The following is a 22,322-nucleotide window of genomic DNA, read 5'->3' as shown; positions in this document are numbered from 1 at the left end:
GTATGGGACAAGTTTTTAAATAAAAATTTCAACTTGAGTTTTTGTTTATTAGAGTAAAATTGGACCCCATCTTCTATGAGGTTTGTTTTCAATTTTCCATAAGCTATTTTTTCCTACACAGATACTCGAAAAATATTACATTAATTGTACTCTTTCTGTTCAGTATTTCTAATTATTTTTTTTTCTTTAGCTACAATTATATTTCTCCTAGTGTGTAGAGTTTTCAAAGGTTTGAGTTTTTATTTATTTTTATTTGTTGTAATTATTTATATATGACAGAAGAATGCATTTTGGTTCATTATACACAAATGGAGCACAGTTTTTTATTTGGTAGTATACAATGTAGAGTTGCACCATATATGCAGTCATACATGTATCTAGGGTAATGATGCCTGTCTCATTCTATATTTTTTCCATATTACCATATTATTATTCCTATGTCACTTTTAATGCTCATTCTCCTGTGGTTATAAAGACTGGTCTATTCTCAGTGGAGGTAAAGGATAAAACCTATTCTCTCAATCAATATTGAATCCAAACAGTTTCATGGCTACAAATTCATAGCTCACATACTTTTTTTCTGGCTTCTGCCATACTTATTACATTGGTACTTGAGGATTTTTCTTGCTTGTTTCTTTAATTCTCAACTATAACTTATTTTTAAAAGGTTAATATTATTGGGGCTGGGATTGTGGCTCAGCAGTAGAGTGCTCACCTACTACAGGTGAGACCTGGGTTCGATCCTCAGCACCACATAAAAATAAAGGCATTGTGTTGTGTCCATCTACACCTAAAAATAAATATATATTTTTTAAAAAAGGTAAATATCACTGATTTTCATTCATCATGCACATCTTTAGGAATTGTTAGTGAGAGGTTTTCAAAAGCAGCCTGGTTCATCAAAATGCTGGGGATGGGGGTCCAATTTCTTTTCCACATGGCTGCATAATAATTCTTGATATGGATATACATGTATTGATTTATTCACTAATTAACTTAGTGATGGATATTTAACTTTTTAATATTTTTACCGTTGTAAATATAGTGAGAATAAATAAAATCACTGTGTATATGTTTTATGTTAATTATTAACGTTCCTAGATATTGGCTAATGTCTTGATAATGAGATTGCTTGAAAGATAATATTTTAAAATACTAATATAACTAATTTTCTAAGAACATTATAAAAAATTTTATTGGCTGAAGAATTAGCTACTTAAAATATAGGCAAACTTCAGGTTCTTTTTTACAGTTCTCAAATGAAAGTTAATAATTTACTTCTTCAGTTATTTTTGTTTTTCATTTTTTAAAAAAATATTTATTCATTCATTTTTTATCCTAATTTGTTATATATGACAGCAGAACACATTAAAATTTATATTACACATATAGAACACAATTTTTCATATCTCTGGTTGTACACAAAGTATAATCACACCATTCGTTTCTTTATAGGTGTACTTAACTTTATACATGTACTTAATTTTTTCAATTTTGTTTTTTTACTTAGGATAATGATGTCTGCTGCAGTCTGGCTGGGCACAAAATCACGAGCCACTTAAGCAGGAACAAACTTTATTTTTGAAACTGCCGCCAATGCCCCCTACGCTCCCTGGAAGATTGCCGACCTATGCACGCAGCGTTCTCTCGGATCCCAAGAGGAAGTTCCTCCTCCGGAATTCCCTCCTACCGCACTTCCCCAACCAATGGGAACTCTCCAGGAGTCCCATAGCAGGCCGAGGTGAACAGCAGGAGTCCAATATCCATATGAATGCAAATCTTAACATAATCATATCATCTCAATGGCTTGCTGGCATCACCTTTCAACCAAAAATGCCATGCATCATATTACTTGGCTGTGGCTCTTAGCAGATGTCCATCTTATTCTATCATCTTTCGTACCCCCATGCTCTTTCCCTGCCTCTCCCTCCCCTTTGCTCTATCTAGAGTTTCTAATCCTCCCATGCTCCACCCTGCCAACCCCATTATGAATCAGCCTCCTAATATCAGAGAAAACATTGAACATTTGTTTTTGGGGTTTGGCTAACTTCACTTAGCCTTATATTCTCTAACTCCATCCATTTACATGAAAATGCCATGATTTTATTCTCTTTAAATGTTGAATAATATTTTTTGTGTATATATATGCCACATTTTCTTTATCCATTCATCTACTGAAGGGCATCTAGGTTGATTCCACAGTTTAGTTATTGTGAATTGTGCTGCTATAAACATTAATGTGGCTGTGTCCCTGTAGTATGCTGTTTTTTAGTCCTCTTGGTATAGACCAAAGAGTGAGTTAGCTGGGTCAAATGGTGGTTCCATTTCCAGTTTTCCAAGGAATCTCCATACTGCTTTCCATATTGTCTGTACCAATCTGCAATCCCACCAGCAGTGTATGAGTGTGCCTTTTCCTCCACTTCCTCACCAATACTTATTGTTGTTTGTATTTTTAATAGCTGCCATTCTGACTGGAGTGATATGAAATCTTGGAGTGGTTTTGATTTGCATTTCTCTAATTGCTAGAGATGTTGAAGATTTTTTCATATGTTTGTTGCCTTTTTTTTTTGTAATGCAGATTTAACATGGGTTGGGGGGGACACTTTACCACTGAGCCACATCCCAGAACTTTTTATTTTTTATTTTGAGACAGGGTCTCCCAAAGTTGTTTAGGACTTTGCTAAGTTTCTGAGGCTGGCCTCAAACTTGTGATCCTCCTGCTTCAGTCTTTGAGCCGCTGGGATTACAGGCATGTGCCACTGTACCTGGCTACTTCCCTAGTTTTTCAACCAGTGTATTAAAAAAACAAACAAATAAAAAACCAGAAAATAAATTACATAATAAAAATAAAACCAAAGCACATAGAAAAAAACATTAAATCTTTCAACTTTATACATAACCAGGAAACTTGAGATTGAATATACTATTTCTGAGACAGAGAACATAAGAAAGAAATTTTTACCTCCCCAAAACACTCATTCTGAGTATAAATATTTCTTCTTAGCTCTTTGGATAATGAAGGGGCCTTTTTAGGTACTCAGTGAGATCCTGAGGTGGGGATAGCCTGTGCTCATGTCTGTGGAGTGATGGTATGTAAATTAGGTCACTCTCAAAAACAATTAAAGTAATTATTTCTTTGGAATTTTTCAAATGACATCTTTAAAATCTATAGTGTCAAATGGTTTAAATGTCATTGTGGGTTGTTTGAACCATCTCTGTCATTGTTCACAGAAAAGTTATTTTAAAGCCAGCCCAGTTTGTCCATTAAAAAGAGTGTCTGTGACTGATGCATTCTCACTAATGATGATTGAGTTTTCTCACATTACATGTCATACATTGCCTAGTATTGTAAGTTTTCATATGAACCCCTTGCATTAAGTGATTGTCTTAAATGGTTTTACATTGTGTACCACCTCCAACACATACACTATGGCACTTAGCATGAGAATCAGCACATTTTTTACTTAATTTGATGCCAGTAGTGTTTCATAGGAGGCAACATAGAGTGTCCTTCAGGGTAGAACTGTTATTGTGGAAAAAAAAAATCTCAGGGTAACTGCATTAATGCCTTTTCACCTCAGTTTTGAAAATGGTCATATGACAGAAGAATACATACAGTGACAAGAAGGACCCCACTTTTTGTTTAAGCATACGAGGGGTCAAATTTTGTGTTATTGTTATCTGCTATGGGTTGGATAAAGGACCCATGTGTTAAAGACTTGGTTATCGGCCATGGCATCTCTGGTAGGACTTTAATAAATAGGCCTTAGTGGGAGAAAGTTCATTTGCTGAGGGCATGCCCTTGGAGAGGATGTTGGACCCTTTTCCCTACTTCTCTCTGTTTCCTGGCTACTATGAAGTGAGTACCTTCTTCTACCATATACCTCACTATGATGTACTATATTGTTAGGGGGTTAAAAGTATCACAGTCAAGCAACCATAGACCAAAATCTCTGAAACTATGAACCCAAATAAACCTTGATTCCTTATAAGTTGATTATTTCAGGTACTTTGCACAGTAACACAAAGCCGACTAACACATTATCTGTTCTGATATTTACAGGAATCTCCTAAAGCAGATACTTTTGTCATCATTGCTGTTTTGCATTTGAAAAAAACTTGTTTAAATTTTTGCTTAATATACCTACATCGGATAGTTGGTAAGCAGAAATATTAGAAAACCCAAATTAATAGCTTGGATTTATAACCACTGTGTAATACTGCATCTTTAACTCCTTTTACCTTATTGTAGCTAAAATTGTAATTTCAAGATCCAGGAATTGTTTATCACATTTTTAACCAGACTATATTACAGTATATAAAAGAATACCATTATATAAACAGATGCGATGAAAATAGTGGCCACACTCTTATTAAATCTTGATTATCCATCAGGTGATCATAGATGCTATTATTACTATTTTTATATTTTATATTTTATGTTATATTACTATTCTTATATTTTATGTTATATTACTATTTTTATATTTTATATTATTACTATTTTTTTTTCCCTACCTGGACAATGACAAAGCCAATTTTGGGATAGTCAAAAGGAATTTAAAGCAGTTTTACAGTACTCTGAATTTATGTCTCTTGTCAAATAAAGGAGGTTCTAACATCAATACTATTGGGCCAGGCACTTTACTTAGTGTATAATATAATAATATTTTAAGAACTCTTTTATAGATGAATAAAATTAAATCTGGAAATATTAAGTTGTATGTCTACTGGCAATAAATTCAGTGAAACAATATGCAAAATGGGAAATAAAGACAAGGAATGTTTGAAGCAAGGTGGGATATAGGTGATTAGGTCATAATTCTAAACAAGCTGGTCAGGAAAATATAAGATCACCCTTGAGGACAGACTTGAAGGAGCAGGAAAGCTACCTCCAAACTGAAACAAAATATGCCTGATTTTTCAGACCTTGTTTAAGACCACTGCATTAAATCTTGCCTGAATTTCCAGCAAGTTGACCCAGCTTGTAAATATCAGTTTTTTTCACTTGAGACAATTCAAGTAAATTTGTTTCCATCCATCTATATATGTGTCTGTCATCTATCTTATTGGTTCTTATTTTTTTTGATAACTGTAATATAGTATTCATATGTGTTCTCTCAAAGTCATGAATTCATATATTGAAACTCAATGGCCAGTGGTATAGTATTAACAGGAGAGGAATTCAGAGGGGAGTCAGTCATGAGGGTGGAGCCTGCAGGGATGCACTAGGGGTCTTATGAATGGGCTGGAGAGAGTCTATACATGCCCTTCTAGTCTTCGTCTATGTAAAAGCAGCAAGAAGGTTCTTTCCAGACATTGAATGCTGGTACCTTGATCTTGGATGTCCCAGTCGCCAGAACTGTGTAAAGTAAATTTGTTATTATACTCACTGAGTCAAAAGGCATTTTTTTATAGTAGCAGTAACAGACTACATTAGTATATCAACATTTTCAAAATATGTATACTTATATTTTTCTCATTTTATTTTTATTCCACTCATGTGATACAAGAAGATAGTTTAATCCATAGTTGACAGATGGAGTCACAGATACAAGTTAATGCCCCAAATCCCATGACAAGTTAGTGTTGGAATGAGAAACCATATATTATAAAACCTAATGCTTGGTAATTTCTCCCAGGCCATGTTGAAAATTTAATCTGATTTCCAAATCTCTTCCTTGTTTCCTGAGTTTTGGCAATAATATTTGATTGTGCATCTAAAAATGCAAAGCAAATGTTCAAAATTGGTTTAGTTTTATAGTTTTGTGATTTTAGACTCTGGTTGTTTTGTTGGTTAGATTTGATGTTAAAGCATTATTAGTAGCCATTACAGTGATTTTTAATTCAAATGTTCAAGCTAAAATTCTTCACATAATCAGATTTTTCTCTTCTCTATTTCATTTTAGTAGTTATGTTGCATTTAGTATAATCATGAGATTCAAGACATTGAATGTTATATATTCTGTCACTCTGAATCTCTTCTTATACATTTACTTATGTAAATGTTACATTGACATTGCCTTTAAACTATATAGTAAATTCCATAAACTTTAAATATTTAAAAATAAGATATATTTCAGGGCATTCTATAAAAGGATCTAGAAGGACAGACTTATGCTGGTCTAGTATGCTATTGCAATGAAACATGATTCTTTTAAAACTGAGTTCTAAGAATAACTCCTTTACAAATTCATATTATATCAATTCCAGTGCTCACTGCTGGTGGATTTCATGGGAATTCTGTGTGACAGTTTCAGAGAATTCACTGTTCATCTAATGCCAACAAGAAATTTTCCATAATCTAGTAATAGTAATGCACAATCATAGACCACAGATGCATGTTTGGTTTTACTAAATTCACATTTAACAGCATCTATGCAATTCATGGAGTAAAAGAAAGTGATAATATCATCACCAAGTATAACAAGGGAGATGTGACCACTCAGGAAACTCTTAAACACATGTTTTTATATGTTAAGAATGATTTTTCATTAATATGATTTAAACTTTACATTAGTTACTTAACAACTTGTTCTTTTAGAATATATTTAGTACATTAAACAAATAAAATCTACATTACAGACATTTCCAGTCCTCCTTTTGCTCAATAGTACTTTAACAGCAACTATTTCTACTTTAAAGAGTATTTTGTGACTATTTTGTTCTACTTACATCCACTTTTTGATAATGTATTTCATCACTAATGGATAGTCATTTCATTTGATATTATTAAGATCTGATACAATATTTTACAAAAATTTGCCCTCTCAACCCACTTTTAATTAGATCTTTCAATATTCCAAATATTTCAATGGCCCACATTTCTACGAAAATAGCAGTATAATTTAGCATCTTTTAGTCTCCAGATGCTACTTTCAAAGTGGTCTAAATCAGGCCCTAAGCCATAAGAAATGGAACTCTTCTATTCCACAGATAGGGAAATTAGAGAATCAATAACACTGTTAACCAGGGATCTAAATAGTAGAGATAGGCAGATCCCAATTTAAAACCATGTTCATTGGATATAACACCAAATGTGTTTCAGTGTTAGTGATGGAGTTATGAATATATAAGTTAGTGAAGATATAAAAATAGTTTATAATAACAAAAATGCAAAGAATATGTGCTTTCACAGAAGTAGAGACATCGTGTTTTAAGTAATATAGGGATGATAAAATATCAAGAGTATCATTGTAGAAGTAAAAATTTAATTGGATTGAACTAAAATTAAAAAAAATTCTCTGCAAAAGACTATCTTAAGAGAATCAACATATAAATGACAGGCTAGGAGAATATCTTTGCAAAATACTTATCTGATAAAAGATTTGGCCAAAATATACACAGAAAGCTTAAATATCAACATTAACAAAAGAATTGAAGTTAAAAACTAAGTGAAATATCTGAAAAGTCCACTAAAGGTGTAAAAATGGCAAAACAAAAACAAAAAACAAAACAAAACAGACTTGAAAATTTGTTCAACATCATTTGTCTTTAGATAATTTTAAATAATAAAATATTACTATACATGAATGGCTAAAATTTTAACTTTTTACCATACCAATTTTTTATAAGTAACTTCATTTATTGTTGGTGGGTTTGTAAAATAGTATAATTAATATGCAAAATAGTTTGACAATTTTTCAAAGCTAAAAATGCTATTACCATATGATTCAGCAGTCATGCTTCCAGGCATATATTCAATGGATTTGAAAATCAAAGTTCACACAAAAACCTATGTGAGTTTTTTATGTAGCATTTTTTTCATAACCAATTAAAACTGGGAGTATCCAGTATGTACTTTTAAGGAATTCATAAACTGTAGTATGTCATAAAGTAGAATATGATTCAACATTAGAAGAAAATGATCAAATAGGTTACCAAAAGACAGGGATGAATTATAAATACATGTTGAAACCAATTTGAGAAAGATACCTGCTGGGAGCCATTAGCCAAGTAGGTATGACAATTTCCTTGCCAGCGTACCCCATGTTGCTTAGTGGAAGGACTTGTGGAAATAGGACATTTTGCAGTGACATTGCATGTAGGTGACCTTGCTCAAGGACCAGGGCGGATCCGGGTTTAGGGCATTCCCGGTTTAGGACATTCCAGGTTTAAGGTTATTCCTGCTGGGAATAGGGCATATCCTGCTGCCTGAGTTCCCCTTGACTTCTCATGGGATTCAGACAGTATTTTTGGGGAGACAGAAGCCCAGTGGGGGGTGGATTTGGGCAGAGAACGTGGATTTCCCCAGAACGTGATTGTAGACGGCTGGTGTGAGTTCGGGAATAAAGAGTTGCTGTTTGAATCTACGAGCTGTGTGGTGGCTCGTGATTTTGTGCCCAGCCAAACTCACACCAGCCGTCTACAATCACGTTCTGGGGAAATCCACGTTCTCTGCCCAAATCCACCCCCACTGGGCTTCTGTCTCCCAAAAAATACTATCTGAATCCCGTGAGAAGTCAAGGGGAACTCAGGCAGCAGGATACGCCCTATTCTCAGCAGGAATAACCTTAAACCTGGAATGTCCTAAACCGGGAACGCCCTAAACCCGGATCCGCCCTGGTCCTTGAGCAAGGTCACCTACATGCAATGTCACTGCAAAATGTCCTATTTCCACAAGTCCTTCCACTAAGCAACATGGGGTACGCTGGCAAGGAAATTGTCATACCTACTTGGCTAATGGCTCCCAGCAGATACCTACTTTATGATTAAACTTATATGACATGTTGAAAATGGCAAAACTGTGGCAATAATATAAAGTTAAATGGTTCCAAAGCATTCCAGGGGAGGTAAAGAAATCTGAACTGGTGAAGCAAAAAGATTTTTGGTTTTTAGGGTTATAAGAGGAAACTTTAGGATACTAAAATGCTATATAAATGACCCTTTACATTTTTAAACCCATAAGACTTTATAACACAATGTATGGACTTTAAGGTATGCACATTTTAAAATAATTTCAGTGGTCAGGTCATCTCAGATAAAAATGTCTGAAAAAATCCAACTGAAGGAAGTGTGATAAGGGTGGGGATAGTGTCAATATTAGTAATTTTAGAAATGAGTACAGTCTGTAAGAGTAAAAGCAAAACTATGTAAACATTGTACCCTTCTAATAAATTGGGATTCCATACAAATATACATTCACAATTTTGTACCATTACATATATGTGTCATGTGTGTGTGTGTGTTCCTTAATTGATCAATTAAATAACCAAATGCAAATAGTGATTTGTTTCTCATGGTTGCTATGTTTGTTTATAGAAAAACAGGAGATGGAAGCAAAAATAATCTATGTGACAATTTGCTTAAAGTCAGAAAGCCTGGCATAAACTCATGTTTATCTTAGTATAAATACAGATGGTTTCTCATGGGCATATTTACTGATACATGAGTCAGTATATATACAAGTATTTCTTTGCTGTGTGAGCTAAGAACCATAGAGGCAATGACACTCCAGTAATAATGGTTGCACCTAGTGTCCAAATCTTGGTTTCTTATATTCTAAAGTAAAAGAAATCAGGGAATCCTGGGAGAAATGACTGATTATAGGACTGGGATAAGAAATACTCAAGATGAGCCTGGAATGAGAAAGTTCTCAAATAAAAATAAGCTTATAATGATGAGAGAATGTCAAAAAGATTTAGCAGCCAATTGCAAGAATTCTCAATGGACAAAACTGGAATAATTAAGTTATTACTGAATTAGATTATAAGCTGAAGAATAAAATATAAGCCCATACTAATATAAATAAATAAAATTGAATCAATAAGAAAATAGGGGAGAATAGAACTGTGCAGAAGTAATTCACATTACATATATAGGTATCATGCTGCATTTATGTTAAATGTGGACTATGTACTGTGACTCCCCTCCAATGAAAACAGTAGGCAAAATGTATAAAAGAGAATGACCTTCAGCAGAGAATCCTGACAAGACTACATAAAGCAGGCAACTGAGGTAGTCATCACCAGTGATGCATTGATATGTTCATTCATACAACATGATGAAATTAATACTTCACTTCTCTGATCATCCTCTCAAAAACTCATGACCCCAGAGGAACCATGAAAAAAAATCAACAGATAAATCCTGTGAGCAATATTCATAAAATGTCTTACAAATCTTTTCAGGTCACCAAAAACAGGGAAAGTCTTGAGAAACTCTCACAGCCTAGAGGGGACAAAGGACATAGGGTGGCCAGAAAGTAATGTGGTGTATCTTGGATGGGATGCTAGAACAAAAATCAAGGACATTAGGTAAAAAGTAAAGGACATCTGAATGAAATATGGACTTTAGTTAATAACAGTGAATCAATATTGGTTCATTAATTGTAACAAATGTAGCATAGTAACTCAAGATGTTAATCATTAGTGTAAAATGAGTATAGGACACATGGGAACAGTGTGCTACTTTTGAAAGTCTGAAACTTTTTAAAACTTTCTAGAAGTTTTAACTCCTGAAGAATTAAAAGCATGCAGAGGATTCCAGATAAATCTTTGTAGTCAGAGAAAAGCAAGAATAAAGTACCTAAGACAGAAATAATTTAAAAAAAATCAAATAGAACGTCAATTTTCCTGAAAGGGTAGAAGTAATATATCTGACCCTAGGAGTGTGAATCAGATGATTATAAAGAAATTGTCATGTCGAAGCTAACTACCACAACCACACAGGCTGTAATCATTTTTTGAACTTTGATTGTGGATCCTTTGTCACCATGGGCAGAACTCTAAATTGTGAAGTGGTAAGAATATAGGTTTAATAGCATCCAAAAGTTTGATAACTTTGTAGCTGCATTTGTCACTCCAGAATGAAGAGGCAGCATCAGCCTACAGAAACAAGATTATTCACTTGGATAGTGTTCCTTGATGGCATGATTCAATTTTAATAATTTGACAAGTTAATTGAGGGATAACTCAAACTTAACTCTTTAGAAAATTAATTCAGCATCCAATTTGATACAGCTAAGTAAATTCTAAAACAAATGAAAGCAGTGTCAGATAGGATCACAAGAATGCTGACAAATGGGATTATGGAATAGCAGTGTAGTCTCCCATTATTTGTCAGGGAAAACCCAGAGGGCCATGCTCGTGTCAGAGTCTAATGAAAGATATATAAATAAGTGTACAGATCAAGAAGCAGAAAGCAACTATGATTGGGTTCATTCACTGTAAATTATTCTATTCATTTCTGAGTGATATTAAAAATATTTGGTAATTTTTAACAAGTCTAGACAGGTTTCATGGAGAAATATGTCACAAATAGAAATTAATTTTACTTTGAGCAATTTTGATTCTTAATTTCATATAACTTTTCTCCAAATTTGACATAACTTCACCAGAATTACAAATCATACCTGTTTGAACACATTTTCTTCCTTGTTTTTATTTAATGTTTGTTTATGTTTTAAGTTAATTTATTTGAAAACATGCTAAATTTTAAATTCCTTACAGGCAGAAGGCTTGATTTCTAGTGTAATAAAAAGTAATTATGACATGCTTTCAAAGGCAACAGTTCTTCTAAACTAGTAGATAAGTTTTATTACGTCAGTGGAGTAAAACACATTTTCTTTTATGATTTTATGCATTTGATGAGATTATAAATAAATACATTTCTGTTTTTGCCTAATAGTTTGGATAATTCACTTTTATGTCTAAGTTCATGTTAATGTAAGAAGTAATATAGAAATTAAAATTCTTTTTGCTATATTATTTTTCAGGTACCTCATCACCATTTACTGAGTAATACCTATATTAGAACTACATAATATTCTTCCTTCATTAAGTACTCAGTATCCCTTCTCCCTCATTTGTCATCTAAACACCACTTTGTCAAACCCTTTAAATTTCAGTTCATTTATAGAAACATTCTTATGAAATGTTAAGCATTTTTATATATTTTTAGATGAAGAAAATGAGATATATAAGCAATAGGTAGCATATTCAAATCTACCTTGAGAATGGTGAAAAAGTAATTCTTCAACTCCATTGAATATGCAAAATCCTTAGATATTCTTATAGTTTCTGTATGATTTCTAATACTATTAGTTTATTTATTCATACAGCAAGCACTTACTTGATACCAGAATCCATTGAAAGTTACTTAAAATATTAATAGTTGTGAGATTTATCTTAATAGAATTTTCATTTCCTATGAGAAAGCTGAAGCAAGGAGTGGTGCAGTAACTTTCTTAAAATCATGCATTCAAACCCAGGGAATCGGACTACAGTCTGTGCTTTTAATGGTCACATGAATTATTTGCCTCGATTCTTTTGATTTGTGCAAATAATCAAGGGAATTTTTGTATCTAAAAATGAAGAAAAGAATTCTCATAATGATTGTAATAATACTCTGTCGACATATAATAAGTTAAGAATAGACAAGATAACTAAAGCCATTGGTTTTGATAAAACAACAAGAAAAGGGGTATACTATTTCTACATGTCAGAAATAACTAGTGAAAATGAAAATACAATGAAAGGAAAGCCCGACAAGGTAATTTAAAACATTATAGAAAAGATGAAAGAAAGAAGCCAGAAGAAGCATATGGAATACATTGAATCGTGCTCCTAAAATTTTACAGCTCAAACATAACCGCTAAATTAAATCCTCTCTTCTCTGTTCTCTTCCCCAACCCTTAACTATATCAACTTGTATGGTTTGAAATGCAAAACTTTTCGATAAGAAAAAGTGAACATTTTAAAATAGCATAGTCTTTTGCTAGATGATTTCTCTCTGGATTAAAATCACTTATCCACTGGGTTAGCTATAGAATAGAAATGTATTTATTTTTGGAAGGGTGTATGCAGCTCTCTTCGAAGGTTATCTATTATGGAGTAGCTCTTTTCATTTTCTATATTGATATATTTGCTGCAAAATTGTCCAGCCTTTTTCTATATTATGAGAAAAGTACAAAAATTAATTTTCTTATATCATATGTATTTCTTTAATGCTAAGACTGCTGCAAGGACTGCAATTCTGAAATAACATGTCTAAGACTAATTTAAATAGCAATGTTATATGTATTATCTGTCTATCTATGTATCTATCTATCTAAATGTACATTTTAAAAAAGACTATTAGCTGATCATCAGACCTGATACCTCTTCTTCTCAAGCATGAAGCTGATCTATATTTTCCAGTCTCTCTTATGTCAGCTGTATTTGTTGGATTGAGTGATCTGTACCTTCAAAACCTCTCAATTTTTGGTTATAACAGTGGAGATAAAGCTCAGGGCCATGTTATGAGCAATGGAGGAATCACAGGGTGGGATGACTCAGGGCCCTTGATATAGACTTAGAAGAGAGCTACCCACCATTTCAGGGATGTGGATTTAGACTTTAGAGAATGAAAAAGAAATTTGCATTGTGTTAAATCACTGACTCAACAGAGTCTTTTAGAAGAGCCAGATTTACCTTCAAGAATAAGTTCTAGTACTTATTTTCATGTTGTACTATTTTATGAGACAAGAAACTAAGATCAGGGATTAATGATTTTCTATGTGGAAAATCTGGGTTATAAACTGGTGTTCTTTTAATCCCAAATTTTGCTATATTTCCATATGTTATATTATTTGTTGAATAGTTTCACATAGGTTTAAAAGCTGAGGCCAGAGAAGCAATGTTTGTAATGGCTCTAACCATTACTAGCAGTATGATTTTTCAGTTATTTAACTCTTCTCAATCTTGATTTCAGAACCATGTTTTGCATAAATCTTTACACTTTATAAATTACCCAGTTGGTATTGATTTGATGTGGGGGCAAGTGCATGGAGTACTGCATACATGGCTTATGGTAAGGGTATCTGTGTGGCAAACACTCCCCCATGCTAGGTGTGAGAGTGGCAAACTGCTTACCTGGTAAGCCTTGGGTGTGAGGCCATGTGTTGCTGTCCCTGCACTTGCTCCAAGGCCCGCTCCTCAATTGGTCGCTGAAAGGACAGTTAGCAGAAATTGCATTGGTGGCTGCCTGAAATATGCTTAGCTATTACTGCCTGAGTATATATACATGATAACTGCGCTATAAAATCAGACCTGCTTCCTGCTTGGTCTCCCGAGGTCTTGATTAGCGACTCTGCAGCCACACTCTCTCTAACCTGTTCTGTGGACCTCTTCACTAGATGAGAGAGCCCATACAATTTCTAACAACAACAACAACAAAAATGGGCTAAGTCAGACACTTTCAGTTTCATTGGCTTTATCAAATTGTTTTAAATACTCTATTTCATTCATTTCTGATTTTATGTTATTTTCTTTCCTATATGGTTTTTGGGCTTACTGAGCTAGTATATGTTTCCATTATTTATGTTTCATGAGGCTTGGTATACTGTATTTCAATATTTTTTTTTTCTCTTAAAATATATTCTACTTTCCCGGCACACTTATCTGTCTGCCCATTGGTTATTAGGGTAGTATTTAATTTTCACATACAATTCCACTGTTTCCTGGTCTTTATGATTTCTGATGACTTTCATTCCAGAAATTCTTCTTTCTCCAAATACTTTGTAAATGGTTGGTGTCATTAAAATTTTAAGTAGTTTTTTTTTTTTTTTTTTTTTTTTTTAAACCAGGGTACTAGCTAATAACCAGCTTGAAAAGCATTTTTATTTGATTACACTATGGTGCTAATTGCTGTCCTGAGATGCCTTGGTTGAGATTCTCTGTATTAGTTTCTGATTAGCTGTTAGGCATGTGGTATCTGAATTGTCACATCTTCTATTGTACTAGAAGATGAGAATGAGATATTGAAATTCTGAATGTATTAAAAAGGCTTTTATTTAGTTCTGTGGGCTTTACTCACTGACTTCTTATATGAATAATGAATGAACAAATATATTTAAAATAAACAAGTATATATCATTCTAAACATTTGTGTACTTAGCTTTGTTAGTTGTGAATGATTAAATAAAAATGATGAAGCTTTTAAAATTACCATGTCCTGAATATTAAGATTAGTGTTAATCCTTGTTTTTGTTTCATTATTACAGTTTCATTTAAAGTGGTAAAAATTCAAATCACTGGGTAAAATAATCATGTTAGCATCAGAGCACTGTAGAGCTATTAAAGCTGTAGAACCCTTGGGGGGATGTGCTGAGAAAGGGGTGTCATCAGTATGTGGGTTGTTTCTTTATAAAGTTTCCCAATATTTCCTTAGATTACAAAACTTTGGATGTATTATTTTTTACTTTATATTACAACATTTGTTTACTTATTATGCAACTCAAGAAAAATTTTCTCTCTAGGGAATTGAATAAATGCTATGGCTTATATTTTATTCATAACCATGTCAGTACAGCAATTTCTAGGGTATTTGGAAATTTTGGTGTGATATCAGTTATAATCCATAGTATTTCAGTCACCAAATGAACAGAATCTTACTGAATACTGATTGAAAAATGCTATGTGATAAAACTTTGCAACCTCCAGATTTTATAATAAAGGGACCAGAATACTAGACTTTTAAATTACATATTTTAAAGATTTTATTTTTGTAAATAAGGCCACTTGTTGAAATCGATGTATTGCCCTTAATAGTCCCTTAATAACTGTGTGATATTGGACAACTTCCAGAACCAAAGACTGTAAGGAATAAAAGAAATTTTAAAAGCCATAGTGCCCCATTTGGGCTATAATGCTTCATTGTTTATAGATGCACAGATCCTCTCTTTCATGAGCACCTGCACAGAGTAGTTGTTCTGCTTCTGATTGACTATTTTTAGTACCAGGAAACTCAAAATGACCTAATGAACTCCAGATGGTTTCAGGCAACTCTGAGTAGTAACTCTCTTGTTGTTCACTGTCTTCATTTTATTCAGTGTCCTTACATTGGAAAGGGGATGACAACAGCTGCTTGTTACACAGAATTGTTATAAGGGATAAAATACATAATGCAAGCAGAAAATATAGTGTACACAGTGATGCTAGAATATATCTGTAAAATAGTTATTGCATCCAGTGTAGTAAACTATGTTATTATTCACAAATATTTGCTTCTATTTTGGAGGAAACTGATACTTTATTATCCATTTATATTAGTCTGGTCATCTGACCTACTTTGATCAGTAGAATAAGAATTACACTATTCTTTTTTTCCCCTCACATCTTCATACATGTATTTTGTATAACAATGAAGGTCTCTTTCCACCATCCATGCAATTCCCTTTCCCTCCCACTCCTCTTCCCTATGTAGAGGTAATCTTCTTCCCATGCTCTTCCTCTCTTCCCCATTTTGAGTCACCCCCTTATATCAGAGAAGACATTCGGCATTTGGTTTTTTGGGATTGACTAACTTCACTTAGCATAATCTGCTCTAATGCCATCCATTTCCCTGCAAATGCCAAGATCTCATTATTTTTTAGTGCTGAGTAATATTCCATTGTGTATGTATGCCACTTTTTTTTTATCCATTCATCCATTGAAGGGAATCTAGGTTGGCTCCACAGTCTAGATATTGTAAATTGTGCTGCTAAAAACATTGATGTGGCTGTGTCCCTGTAGTATGTTGTTTTTAGGTCTTTTGTGTATAGTCCAAGAAGAGGAATAGTTGAGTCAAATGGTGGTTCCATTCCCAGCTTTCCAAGGAATCTCCATACTGCTTTCCAAATTGGCTGCACCAATTTGCAGTCCCACCAACAGTGTATGAGTGTACCTTTTCCCCCACATCCTCGCCAGCACTTGTTGTTGTTTGTCTTCATCATACAAAATACATGTATGAAGAAGTGAGAAAAAAAAGAATAGTGTTACCTTAGATTAGGTAGAGAGAAGAGATGGTAGGGGAGAGGGGCATTGGGGAGATATGAAGGATAATAGAATGAAACAGACATTATTATTACTGTGTGTATATATGTGAATGCACGACCAATGTGATTTTGCAACCTGTATACTCAGAAAAATGAGATATTATATCCCATCTGATTCAAATGTATGATATGTCAAGGTCATTGTATTGTCATGTGTAACTAATTAAAAAATTACAGTAACATGTATCACTTTTGGGTAGAAACTTTGAGAGCCAGCACATCGTTCCATGTTCTGCTTTTCTTTTTGTCCCAGTGACCAGCAGTACATCAGATAGACTCTGCTCCCACAGCTGGATCTGGAGTGAACCAGTATGGAGTAATATGAAATACAGATCCAGCTGGCCTCAGATACGCCTGTCATGTAATTCGCGGAAATTATTTGGTTGCAACCAAATGTAACTTAATCTGTGTTCTCTTATACAGACATTCTCCTTTGATCCTTAAAGATGGTCTTGTCAAAATATATACTTGAAGACTTCTTAGCACTATAAGGAGACTCTCTATTTCTATTTATCCTGTATGAACTTAAACGTCTGTGCTGATGCACGCAGGAAAGTTCACTTTCCTGTGCTGGCCACATATGATTTCAGTGACATTAGGAATCAAGTATTTATTTATTTATTTATTTATTTTGGTGGGGGGTACCTAGAATTGAACTCAGGGTCATTCAACCACAGAGCCACATCCCCAGCCCTCCTGTCTCAGCCTCCCCAGCTGCTGGAATTACAGGTGTGTACCACTGGGCTAGGCAGGAATCAAATGTTTATAAGATGAATTGTGAAAAAACTTTCTGTAAATAATAATCTTTTGTGACATAATTTTCATAAAAAATCATTTAAATTTGTCCTTTTCCTTTAATTGAAGATTGACAGATAAGACATTTTTTTTTTTGGTTTGTGTAGAAAATATCACAATGGGTAGTGTCATGTTCAGGGAGCAGAATTTATCACAGCAGTGTTAAATATTTTTCTTCCTATAATTTAGAGACACTACTAAAATAATGCAGATATTTAAAATTCACTAAAATTCTCTAAATAAAAATGTGAGATGGTAAAAAAAGAAATATGTCCTTCTGAAAAAAATTAAGGTACAAGAGATAGTGACAAAAAGATAGTATCACATGTTATTCATTAAGCATTTTTGATGTAACTAATATTATCATATTATGTAACTAATAATATCATAGTCTTCATATTTATACATGTTTCTTTCTCAAAATAAGCTCAGGATTTTATAATACTACTAAGCTTATTTTACAAATGAAATTTATACTTAGGCTATATTTTCTTTGTTTAGTTTTTTATATGTAGTGTCAAGGATTGAACCCATGCCTCACATGTGCTAGGCAAGTGCTTTGTCACTGAGCTACAGCCCCAGCCCCTATACTTAGGCTATAAAATTTATCTAACTTTACAAAACAGGTAATTGTTAGAGTGAGACTATGTGACCAAGGTCTCTCACTTTGTGATAAGTCAAATGTCATATTATTGTCTTTCTTAAATGTGCTATCACTTTAGTATGGAAAACAGCAATTTGTACGGGTAAGAACTTCATGGGGCTGGGTTACTTTGCTAGAGTTTCCTTTACACTGTTGGTTCAGTTAGATTTTCTAAGATTGTGTGTTTAGAAATTTATGTTTACATATATATTTGTATATTTATATGGGTGACTTATTCTACTCTCTTCTAATGAAAACAATCAGTATATCCTGGTAGGTAGAAAAGACAGCTCTTTTACTAAATGTTGGGTTCCCCTAGGGTTCATACAGAAAACACATTAATTTTCTTGCTTATATCTTCTTTACAATATTTATTATATTTTGGCACATAAACAACTCCAGAATTTTTTTCTCCCACAGATGTTACTATGAAAAAACAATTGTAGGTCAATCTCTGTTTCACCAAACCTCTGAACATAAGCTTTTCCCTATCATAGTCTTCATATTTATATTTACCCAATATGTGAATGATAATAATAGGAGATAAAATAATTTTTGGTTTTGTGTCATTGTTTTATCACTAATATTTTAAATAGTGTCTGTTACCTTATAAATGCTCAAGAAAAGCTACTCATACTACACTGAGAAAAACACAAACCAGGTCCCTAGAATAATTTTCATTCATTTCCTGTTTGAAGATGAAAATAATTTAAGATCTCCAAGTTGATAAGAAAGACTAAAGTAAAAAAGAAAATAATTCACTTGGAGAACATAGCAAGAAAGCCCATTAAAGAAAATTTAGAGGAAGCTGTTATTTTGGACTGGGCTCTTGCATTAGGCTCCAACAGATCAAAGTAAAATGGTCAGGCTAAAGTTTCAACTGACCACAGAGAAACTCAGTATTTTTATCTGACCTTCTACAGAAATTTAAAGAGAGAAGCTGGGTGGGGGGAGAGTCAGGGAGACAGGATGCTGCAAATAAAACAAATAGTTCTTCAAATTAAATGTGTTAAAAGTTTGAATTTTTGGCAAATATCAGAGTTTAAAAATAAATCTGTTTTCCACTTGCAGAGTCATTTGAGGAGATATTGCATAATTTAAAAAAGCATAATATGTTAAGAAAAAGAAACAAATGACATAAAATCTCTTAAAAGTTAAAACTATAATTGTCAATGTTTAAACATTCATTACATCATTTGAAATTTAAGTTATGAGAAACTTTCTTGAACCTTAATGTAAAATATAAAGAGTTGAAAATTATTAGAAAAATATAGAAATTCCAGTGGTTTGTTCTGGAAGTATAAGATTCTACTGAAAGAGAACAAACTAGGAAGATGGCCGCTGCGCACGGGGGTTGCTGAAGTGCTGAGCGTGGTGCTCAGAGCAGAGGGTTTAACGAGATTTTGCGCAGCTTGTTAGAGCTCCTTTCACCATTAATCTGTAGTGGACCACTTTGCCAAGCAGCAGGAAGAACAAAGAGATCGAAAAAGAGACGCTTGGCTCCCGGACGCTTTGCCGCCCAGAGCCGCGGGCGCTTTGCTCCCATCTGCTTCCTCTTCCGCTTCGCTCTGGGCAGAGAAGCTGAATGTGTAATCAGCAGTGGATTGTAAGTACCCGAGGCAAAGAAAGCTCAGTGCGCCCTGCCCCCTTTTTTTTTTTTTTTTTTGAATATTTTTTATACAGGGAGAGTTTGTGGATTGGGATTGTTGGCTGGGCTGCGGTTTCTGTGCCGAAAATCCACTCTGCGGGAGCCGCCATTTGCTCTCTGATTGCTGTCTTGATGGCTCTGTCTACATTGTCCGGCAGCCGCATCTAGAGGTTGGAGCTGGGCTGTGTGCCAAGCCCTGTCCTCCGAAGGCTGGACCGCGGCCTCGAGTGCCTGGGTCTCCTGTTCGCTGCTGCACCTTCGGGCAGAGCCTGCTCTGGGGTCGTTCTGCATCCCCCTGCGAGGGGACCCGTGCTCCGGAGGAGGGGGCCAGAGAGCTGTGGCGGCAGCCGCTTGGGCCCCAGGGGGCCGGGCACCGGGCGGCGGCGCCGCTAAGTTTGCGCCCATGAGCGCGGCCCCGGGGCAGAGGCAGGGTTTCATTTCTAGAAATCTGGACTGGAAACAGAAGCAGCAGTTTGTATAATCCCAAGAACTTGCTTATGCCAGGAAGCTGTAAGGGCAACATGAATATCATTGAGGAGATCTAACATGGTGGCAGGCGCAGAGAGATCAAGTCTCTGACATCTTCAACTGCGCGGGCATAGGGAGCTGTAAATTGTATAAATGCTGATTGCTCAGGATCACTAGGCAATTCTGAGCTGACATGGATCTGGGGTGTACAGTCTGGGCACCTCAGAACACACACACCGAGCCCAGATCGGCTGCATTCAAGCTCCGGTTCGCCTGCTTCTCATGACTCAGCACTAACGATCCCGCTGAAATAACTGGTTGGCCCTTATGAACTTACAGAGGTAAAAGCCAACCGAGCCTTCATAGGCAGTGGCCACAGGATTGAAACGGGGATTGGGAGAGACAGTCAGGACCCACCCGTTGCATTGTTCACCCGGCAAAGGGAATGAATGGTCACCATTTGCATGAGATACCACCCTGGCAGAGAACTGACGTCACGGGCGGAGGAGCTAACTGCATTGAAACCAGCGCGACAGGGCTCCCAGGAGCAGCAGACCTGGCGTGTAGCCAGTATTGTGGTGAGCGTCACAGGTGAGCGTGGTCTGGCTTGAGGAAACACAAGAGAAGGCCCTAGGCACTCAGGATTGGAGACCCGCCCAGTCTGTGAGGAAGAGCTGCTGCACAGTGACTGGTTCCCACCTATTGAGAGGAGAAGCTTGAACCAGTGGGCACAGCTCCACCTACTGGAAGAGAAGTTAATCAAACTCTATGACTGCATTTATTATTATTATTATTATTATTATCATTTTTTTTCTTTTTCTTTTTCTTTTTTTCTTTCATTTTCAATTTTTGTTGTTGTTGTTCTTTAACTTTTTTTAATGTTTTTAATGTTTTTAATTTATTTTATTTTCTTCTGAAAGCGAGAAGATCCTGGAACAACATATTTCAAACACTGAAAGACAATGGATGCCAACCAAGAATTCTGTATCCAGCAAAATTAAGCTTCAGGTACGACAACGAAATAAAAATCTTTCATGATAAACAAAAGCTAAAAGAATTTGCAGCCAGAAAACCAGCACTGCAAAGCATCTTGAGCAAAACACTACACGAGGAAGAAATGAAAAACAATAACCAAAACCATCAGTGGGAAGTGCCTCTATAAAAACAGAGGGCGGGGGGAAAGCTAACCATGGAGAAACAAACTAAATTAAATTAAAAAAAAAGAAAATAAATAATCAAACATGGCTGGAAGTACAAACCATATATCAATAGTAACTCTAAACGTTAATGGCTTAAACTCTCCAATAAAGCGACATAGGCTGGTAACATGGATTAAAAAAACAAATCCAACAATATGCTGCCTCCAGGAGACACATCTGATTGCAAAAGACATACACAGGCTGAAGGTGAAAGGTTGGGAAAAAATATACCACACACACAGTCCTCGTAAGCAAGCAGGGGTGGCCATCCTCATATCAAATAAAATCGACTTCAAGACTAAGTTAATCAAAAGGGATAAGGAAGGACATTATATACTGTTAAAAGGAACCATTCACCAACAAGACATAACAATTATCAATATTTATGCACCAAATAATGGTGCTGCGACGTTCATAAAACAAATTCTCCTCAAGTTCAAGAATCAAATAGACCACAACACAATAATTATGGGTGACTTCAACACACCTCTCTCACCATTTGACAGATCCTCCAAACAAAAATTGAATAAAGAAACTATAGAACTCAATATCACAATCAACAACCTAGACTTAACTGACATATATAGAATATATCAACCATCATCAAGAGGATATACTTTTTTCTCAGCAGCACATGGATCCTTCTCAAAAATAGATCATATATTATGCCATAGGGCAACCCTCAGTAAATATAGAGGGGTGGAGATAATGCCATGCATTTTATCTGATCATAATGGAATGAAACTGGAAATCAATGATAAAAGACGGAAGGAA

Source organism: Marmota monax, unplaced genomic scaffold (genome assembly GCF_021218885.2).
Source record: "Marmota monax isolate L192 unplaced genomic scaffold, Marmota_monax_Labrador192_F-V1.1 WCK01_AAM20220418_F8-fsc00019, whole genome shotgun sequence".
In the NCBI taxonomy this organism is placed as follows: Eukaryota; Metazoa; Chordata; class Mammalia; order Rodentia; family Sciuridae; genus Marmota; species Marmota monax.
The sequence above is the reverse complement of the archived record's forward strand: the minus strand, read 5'-3'. Positions refer to the sequence as shown.